Source organism: Stylophora pistillata, chromosome 2 (assembly GCF_964205215.1).
Source record: "Stylophora pistillata chromosome 2, jaStyPist1.2, whole genome shotgun sequence".
NCBI lineage: Eukaryota > Metazoa > Cnidaria > Anthozoa > Scleractinia > Pocilloporidae > Stylophora > Stylophora pistillata.
The window spans coordinates 18,561,215-18,569,700 of record NC_142520.1 but is presented as its reverse complement, the minus strand read 5'-3'; the positions used below and the strand labels follow the sequence as shown (position 1 = coordinate 18,569,700).

General features: G+C 38.0%; 1 non-coding gene across 1 annotated transcript in view; it reads left to right on the top strand.

Annotated features, from left to right (window-relative positions):
- LOC111339894 (uncharacterized) overlaps window positions 1–8,486 on the top strand; it is a 449,109-nt gene that overhangs the window by 425,143 nt on the left and 15,480 nt on the right. The window lies entirely within an intron of this gene.

Genomic DNA, 8,486 nt, shown 5'->3' with positions numbered 1-8,486 from the left:
GAACGGAAATGTGTTCGGTTGCTAGACCACTGACATTATTATCCTTCTGGCCGGAGTCGAGCTTGGAAGAACAAAATAGTGTCTAAGGACATGCACGTGCATAATCTAAGCCAAGGAATGGCAAATTACCACCCGAAAATAAAAAAAAGGACCCTATTCGGCAGGGGTACTTTAAACCTTATTGTTAGACTTTCTACGTCGTAGCGTAGGGAAAATAAAAACCCTCGATATCTAGGCCACTGTTTGGTTGTCTTTTTGAATAGAGGGATATCCGCAAGAAGAGTTTTCTGTCAGGTTCGCACAACACCATCGGGAGAAAGCGTGATTTTCGAAAAGACGTGGTCTGTGTGAAACTCTCGAAAATGACGCGAGCATTTTTTAACTTTAAAGCTCAAGCAGTTGAAAAAAAAATACATTGTTTGGCTAGCGCTGCCAGAACGCCAAAGTTTTTCTTTTTTTTTTTAATTTCAAGTTGTGATGTAAAAGTCGCAAAGGGAGTTTCTTAAGTGACAACGGTAGCTCGAACGAGCTGGTGTTTAAATGAGATGGAAAAGTGCTAAGACTCCAAAAGTCGCCAGAGGAGTTTCAAGCTTGGCTCGAGATAAATTCACGTTAACAAGCCTGCGCGACTTCAAAAACAAACAAACAAACAAACAAAACAACAACAAAAATACTTTGGATGGGTCAAAAGCGACTTTGACTAGATCGACAGTGGAAAAAGACGGGCATCCTAAAAACTGCAGAGTGATGTAGCTTCATTTCATGAAAAACAATTACCATACTTTAAGTACAGCTAAGACAAGTACAAATCGCCTTAATTCGGAAAGGAAAAGGTTCTGATTTACATTCTCTCTTTGAACGTCTCAGTTACGGTGAAATGAGGCGGTTTTCCTTGTTTCCTTGTTGTTGTTTCTTTTAATATGTCGTATGCTTGTTGTTTTCATAACCTTTCGCCCAAAGGGACTTAATTCTTTTGTGTGTGTAGCAATATTTAACGCGTATAGAAGGTGTACAGCATTGAACAAGAAATAACTTTGTTGAGATTTTGGGGTTATTTAACCTCAGGTATAAATATGAAGAAAGTTGTATAAAACGAATAGTGAAAAAAAAAATAGGATAGAATAGCGTATGGAGGTAGCCTTATCTAACACAAACTTTCGCTTTACTCCGCTGTGGGCAGCTATATGAACGAATAATCCAACTCATCCTCCCCTAGAGGGAGCAAAACCACAAAGAATGCAACTTACTAAAAATATGGAATGTTTGCCTTATACAACCTTCGACCAGTTGTTTCAAGCAGGATGTGATACAGATTGTATTTCCTGTCCATACCTTGCGATATAGGCCTGAACATAGCATGTGAATATCCGCCTTCACAGATGAACAGGCTTTCTGTAATCTTAAACAATTTATTAAGACATTTTATGTGATCACTCCAAAATTTCCCGCTCCACACCTTTCTTGTTAATTTACCCACACTACATCCTCTAGTCAGTGTTTCCCGGCTTATTACGAAAACGGAAGTACATAACAGTGTGCAATGTCATAATGAGTGATGGAAGGAGGGAGAAAAAGCATTAAAAAAAATTAATTGCAAACAAAAAAATTAAAAGCAAAGAATACAAAAGAAAAAAGAAACTGAAAAAACCTCCGTGACTCAATTAAATAGCTTGTTGTCCTTTTTAGGGAATTTAGATGTCAAACCAAAAAGAAAACATGAGCTCTTGGACAACATTTTAGTTTAGTAACGAGCATATTTAAGCCCCTCATACCAGTGCGTAAAAAAAAAAAAAAATACAATTTTTCACGTATACTTTTTTCCCTGAACTTTCTTGTCGAATATCATGCAATTGACACTACATTTACTTCTTTTTGGTAGGGAGTTGAACAACAACCAGTTGAAGAAATTACCATCAGGCATTTTCAGTAACAATACCCTTCTGAGACGCCTGTAAGTCTAAACCCTTTCATATTTGTGCAAGGAACGCGTCTAATGCATATCGCATTTAATTTGTGAAAATACCAGCAGATCAGGGCAACAATTTATTAGCTACAAACTAAAGCATTTACCACAGAAAATTGGGGGGGGGGGGGGAGGGTGGAGGGGGTGAGGTGTACGTGAAATGCGCTCTTTTTTTCAAAGAGCATTTTCAAATGCTCTTTAAAAAAAAATTACAACTCATGTTCCCACACGAGCCCCAAGAACCGTTTTTCTCCGAATTTTGGTTGCTAGGTTCTTAACTTACCATTACTGAGAAGCACCTTATTGCGAAAAATTGCCAAGCTAACTCGTGTTCTTTCAGAAATAATTACTTTTTTTTTTCCTTCATTTCTCAGAGGTAAAGAAAATGCCACTTGAAAAAGCACGAACGCCGTGTTGATTCACATCTCCATTTTTTATTGTCGCTGTCAAGTTTGAATTTTTTCCTTGAAATGACAACTAACTTTGAAAAAGATACATAAAATCTATAAATCACTGGCATTTTTTTCTTGAGGAAGGGGGTTCCATCAGCTTTAGATACCAGTTCCAGTGAAACAAAAATATGAAATAATGAGTTTAAGTGCCCATTTGAAAATAATTATTTGATGCAGAATTTTGCTGCGAACGGTCACTTGCCATATAAAGTACCCCCTCCCCCCCCCCAAAAAAAAAAAAGAAAAAAAGGAAATCTTTGATGGTAATCTCGTAGAAGATGACGTCTCAGAACAAAATTAAGATTTTACATTATGACCAAACCTAAAGGCTGACGGGAAATCCTCAGTAACAAGCAGTTGAATGCAATATTTCATAAAGCAATCAAGACATTCTGTATTGTTAATTCAATATTTTTTTTCCTTTCCTGCCTATTTTGGTAATTACCATGCTATTCCATATCGCCTCCTCAAAAAATTGTCCACATCGGTCACAACCCAACCAGTCCTCATTATCGTCCTCTTCGTATATTTTACAAACTGCAGTATTCCAGCGACTGAAATAAAAAAAAAACATTAACAAAAAATATTACATAAAAAACCACTTCAGGCCACGAAACAAATCGACAAAAACTTAATGAGATAAATGCCTACTTTGCAAAGCAGTGCAGTAGTTACTTTGCTATAGGAACGAAATTGAATTTAAGGAAAGATACCTATCAAGATCATTTATACTTTCGGCGTCACCACTGTATGCTGCGAAACAGTAACCGTCAGAAAAGCGAACAGCGTCAAAATTTTCACGGAAGAATCTGATTTCTTTCTCCATTATGCTGTCCTTGATCCTTTGTGACAGAGGGAGCCATGCCTTTGCATCAACCTCGCATGCCACGTGAGACGATTTTCCCGCCAACTGGTGAAAATATGACATACTTAAGACCGGAATCGGAAGTTACGTATCACTTTCTAGTATATTTATGCTTAGGCGTACCGCTGACTCCTTTATTTTTCGTTGTGGACTCACCCTCTTTCTACGCCCGTTGAAAATTGTCTCCCAACAAAAAACAGATCCCATATTTGAAAGGCCATGTGGCCTAGCCTTTCAGGGGATTTCCGCTGTACCAGAGCTCTCAAGAAATCTTTCACGATCATGCTAATTTTGACTCTGATGTTATTTTCCAACTTTGTGATTCGATTGCGTTGTTTGTTTCCTGTGGCTCGATAAAGCCTTTCAAAGCATTGGTTTCACAAACCTACATTTTGTAGAAGCAAATTCCGCGAGAAAATGTCTGATAAACCCGCATTAGAGGCATTTTTTAAATACGTAGACTAAGAAATTTCCTCTAAAACATGCGTTGTATTCGTTCGCAGAAATATATTATCAAAGAAAAATTTGTAAGGGAAATTGTTGAGGAATCATTCTAGGGTCAAATTTACCGTAAGACTCTTTACCTTTTCCTTAAATAGTCTCGTTTTCAAGTCAAGAATATTCTATGTAGTTCAGTGTTCAAGGCTTTGTTTCACCTTCTTCTTTTGTTTATTCCTCTTTGCACCAAAAACACTTTTGTGACACCTATAGTGACAATTCAGTTTAAATGAGCCAGTCACTTAAACTTACAGTCCAACAACTGTGAATGACTATTCAAAAATGTGTTACTTCCTTTAATTTCTCTCTAAGCGTCTATGAAACATTATCACGGTGTACGCGAAATTTACAAACTTTGTTGATCTGAAAAAAAAAAAATGTTCAATACTTTGGAGGGGGTACAAATCCCATGTACTAGTCCTTACGAAATCCAGACCCCACATTCTAGTATCTCTGAATCACGTTTCCTCAGCTCAGTGTAGTAACAAAATACCAACACCACAGCTCTTTTCTCTGCACATTATCATAAAATTCAGGACGGTGTTAGATAACTCACGAACCCCCACGGATTCTTTCAGACCTTTATAGGAACATCCGGTTCCTTATAACCTTACTTGAATTTGAATATTTACTGCTGTTTATATTTCTGTTAAACAGGATTGAGTGATGCGCTTGAATTAGAGTGCAGTGGGGGGGCTGGTATGTTGTTTCCAGTTTGTCCTTTTTCCAAGTCTTTTAGTTGAAAATTGTTTTTAAATTCTGATAGAAATATTTAGTGGATAAAAAAGGTTTACAACATTAAACAGATAGGAGCTTTTTTTCTTTTTAGAAATTTGAGGTTATAACCTCGGATATAGATAGATAGAAAGAAAGTAATATGGAAAGAATGGTTCAAAATAAGTATGGGATACGAAACTAGCATCGTTTAAAACAAACTTTACATTGTGAGCGACTTTGGCCGAGGTTTTTTTGCGATCAAATTAAAGTTAATATATGTAAGTGCGAAATATGAAAATATCGAAAACCCCTAAACTTTGCCAGAGTATAGGTCTGGATGAACTATTTTTAGACAAAATACCTTGAGTTTCATTGCATTTTTATTTTACGCGAACGGCACGAAAGTCGGGTTGCTGGCTCTCCTCTCAGCTTCACTAGGTCCAGAAAACCCATTATTTGAGAGTCGTTTAAAAATAAACAAAACGGTAAATGTGACCAACGATGTTTTCAATGAAAATAACACGTATTTACGAACAGTCTGAAGTACTATTTGTCTGATTCAGTCGCGAACTAAATTTTTGGGTAATCTGTATTTTTCTTTTTCGTTATTCCACTCATTTAGGCGGACAAAAAAAATAGAAAAATTGAGAGGGTAAAATCGCACCTTAATACATGGCATGGGGTTATATCAAGTTAATCCAGCGAAAGAGCACGGCCTCTTCTTCACAAAAAACTCCAATAAAATTTTAGGACCCCAAACAAGTGACATAGAGGTCAAAATACGCAATTCATTGTCAAGCAGTCAGAGGTGCATTGAGAAGACCTCAGGCTGTTTTGGGGGCGAAAAATCGTTTCTACTCTGGATGGAGAGCTAATTTAGGTCAACTTCTGTCGTTTTTGCTGATCGGGTTATGCGGAACCACAAATCCTGGGCCACAATTCCAATAGCACGCGTCTTTACCACAAACACTGGCATTCTTCCCTTGTAATTCTTGCTCACTTTTACCAATTTTCAATTACTCAGGCGGGTTATTTATCTCGTCACGTTTGACGGACTAAGTAAAAGAGAGGGCCGCTTGTAGTGTAACAGGGTTATCGGTGATAAATCTTCGGTTCGGTTTACGGAATACGGCGCCCAAAATTCCGTATCTCGTTTCACTAGGTTAGTCATCTTTTTATCCTCTTTTTTTTTTTTTTTTTGTTCAAACTGATGAGTTCAGCGAGGGATCCAGTCTTTCCCGACAGTTACTTTTCTTCTGGAGAATTCTAAGACATCATTTTGTTTGACAAAAAGCAGTCTCCTCTTCAAGAAAAGACAGAAGACATCGTTTACGGAGAGGAGAAGATGCATCCGTTGACAAAAAAAACGCCGATTTTCTTTTTTTTATGAGTTGAAGGATGCGTGAGTACTTTTCAGCACCACTGCAACGTGTAGCGGCGTATAAAGCATGGCAAGTGCATATTTATAGATCAAATTAAAGGCACTCGCTTCTCGACAAGGCAAAGATGTTTTACATTGAAAAGCATCAGTAATAGTGCAAAAATCAGTATAGTGCACAGCCCTATATTGCCCATTCTGAGATTGCAGAGTAACGGTGTTCAGGCGTTACAGCAGAGCTGGGCATTGCGATCTTCGAGAAAGGCTGCCCGTTTTAGTGCTGAGCAGAAGGCCTTCCTAGAAGAGAAATTTAAAATAGGAGAACACACTGGATTCAAAGCAGATGCGGCAGAGGTGGCTCGAGATATGGGGCATGGAAATCATGAATACGAGCCGGAGATCTGTCATTGTAGATGAATTCCTAACACCCAAGCAAATGATGGTCGGTTGCCTGGGGTATTCCTCCCTCAACTCTGATGCGCGCTGGAGCAGAAATATTCAGCGGCAGTTGGCACGAAAAGGAAAAGGGAAAAGGAGTAAAGGCCTATTCAAAAATGGCGGCAAATGATGACAACGCGAGTACACCAAACAAACTATGTTTAAGACTCTTCGGCATAGAGGACGAAACAGAGAGAGGAGATCGGTTTTGGAATACCAGCTCCGTAGAGATGAAGTTTTCTGCGGAGAAACAATGGTTAAGGAGAGTTCGTTTTGCAGAAAATAAACCCAACTACGGGATGAGACCTTGATCCAGCGTTAGAGGAACTCACGGGCAACAAGCTGGAGCCTGTGACTCCCCTGGTGGATGGCTTCCTTAAGAAATCGGGTTCTCTATTAATGCGAAGCTCGCTCGCTCTAAAATGACCGGTCTCATGGCGCCCATCATTCTATTTATGCCATTTTAAATCTTTAGGCATGTCTGGGATTTTAGTAAAAGGCTTCGGGGGAAGCGTGGAAACAACCAGGAATGGTGAGGAAATCACGCTCACTTGCCAAAAGCTCGACACGGCAGAGAAAATGTGGTCTCCTGCGAGATTTAAGGGAGAGAACTTTCTCAAGAAGCGGCACTTCGAGAAAATTCTAAGGGTGGTCGCGTGCTTCAAAGTTACAGCGACAAGTCAATACCTGTTGTCACGCAAACTATGCCGCTTCGAATGAACTACTCAGTAAAACAACTAAGGGAGACAACCACATTTTACGTGCAGCGCTATGACCGATAAGGATTTGCAAGGGACCCAAATTTACAAAAGTTACTGAGTTTCAACACGATTTAGCTTGACAGTTACTTAGGTAACAGCAAGACCTGCTAATGTCTGGTAAGACCTTGTTACGAAACTTCATATAGCAAAAGAATAACAACCCTGAATGTAATCTGAACTAAGTTCTGAAGAAAATATGTTTTTAATACAAACATATATTTGAACTTTAATCTTGTGGACAGAAATACACTGGAGTAAATAAATAGAAGTATGGTTTTACCTAAACTTGTTTATTATTTGACTAACGATGATGTCTGATTCAAATATGAAATTATCCTATCAGTATAGAGAATTACTCCTTTTAAATACAAATTTCATTTATCTATGTATACTTCATCCTGCTCCTAAAACTATCAAGCTGCAACCTTTTGTACCTTTTATTTAATACAAATCCATTCCTCAAACAAATGCATTGTGTCAACATAAGCAAAATGCTGGGTCATTAGTTATTAACCCTTTGACCCCTAACAGTGACCAGCATCTAATTTCTTCTTACAATATTAACCCCAAATTAAACATAAAGTCACAAGAATGAAGGAATAGTTACTAACTAAAGGAGCTCTTGATCGTTAAACAAATTCTCCTTGTCAGCACCTTGAAAAGTGTATTGAGAACAGTATGGAGAATATTCATACTGTTGTTAGCATGTAAAGGGTTTAGTGGTCAAACCTTTTTTTTACAAAATTCCATAAATACATTAGAGTAGAAACCCTGCCTCTAAAATACAAGTGAGTAAGAAAAAAAAACAAAGGGTTTATAAAGTTTTCTCTTTAATTTATCAGTGCATGCCAAATGATATCAGTAACAACAGTACTTTTGCATTCCGACAGGTTTAACCTGTCCAGCAAACATAGCTAATTTAAACAATTTTGCACTAATTTTAAGATATTTTTCTTATTGAGTAGGCATAATACTCACATTACTGGTACACAGAATTTGTTGATAGCTTAGTTATCATTTTCATAGTAGGTGTGCCTTATTGTGCACCAACTTGACCAAGAAAAATACACTTCACATCAAAAATTTTGGGAGATTTAAACTGTTGATTAAAAAACAATTCAACCATCCTTCCCAAGCCAATGCACCTTGAAGGTGCTTAACTAGAATTTCCTTATTACCTGCAGTGCTTGATCCTCTACTATGTAAAGCTTCCTTTAAACCAGGTACTGTCATCAAAGTTGGATTGATAGCTACACTTCCTCCCTCAGTGGCATTGCACAACTTTAGATGAGACCACGGTGATAAGCTATCAGCAAAGCAAGTATTGCACTGTTTACAGACAATGGGTTTTAGTGCACACAACACTGATTCTGTCGCGCCTCTGCTGCTTACACAAGTCACCAGATCAATACTA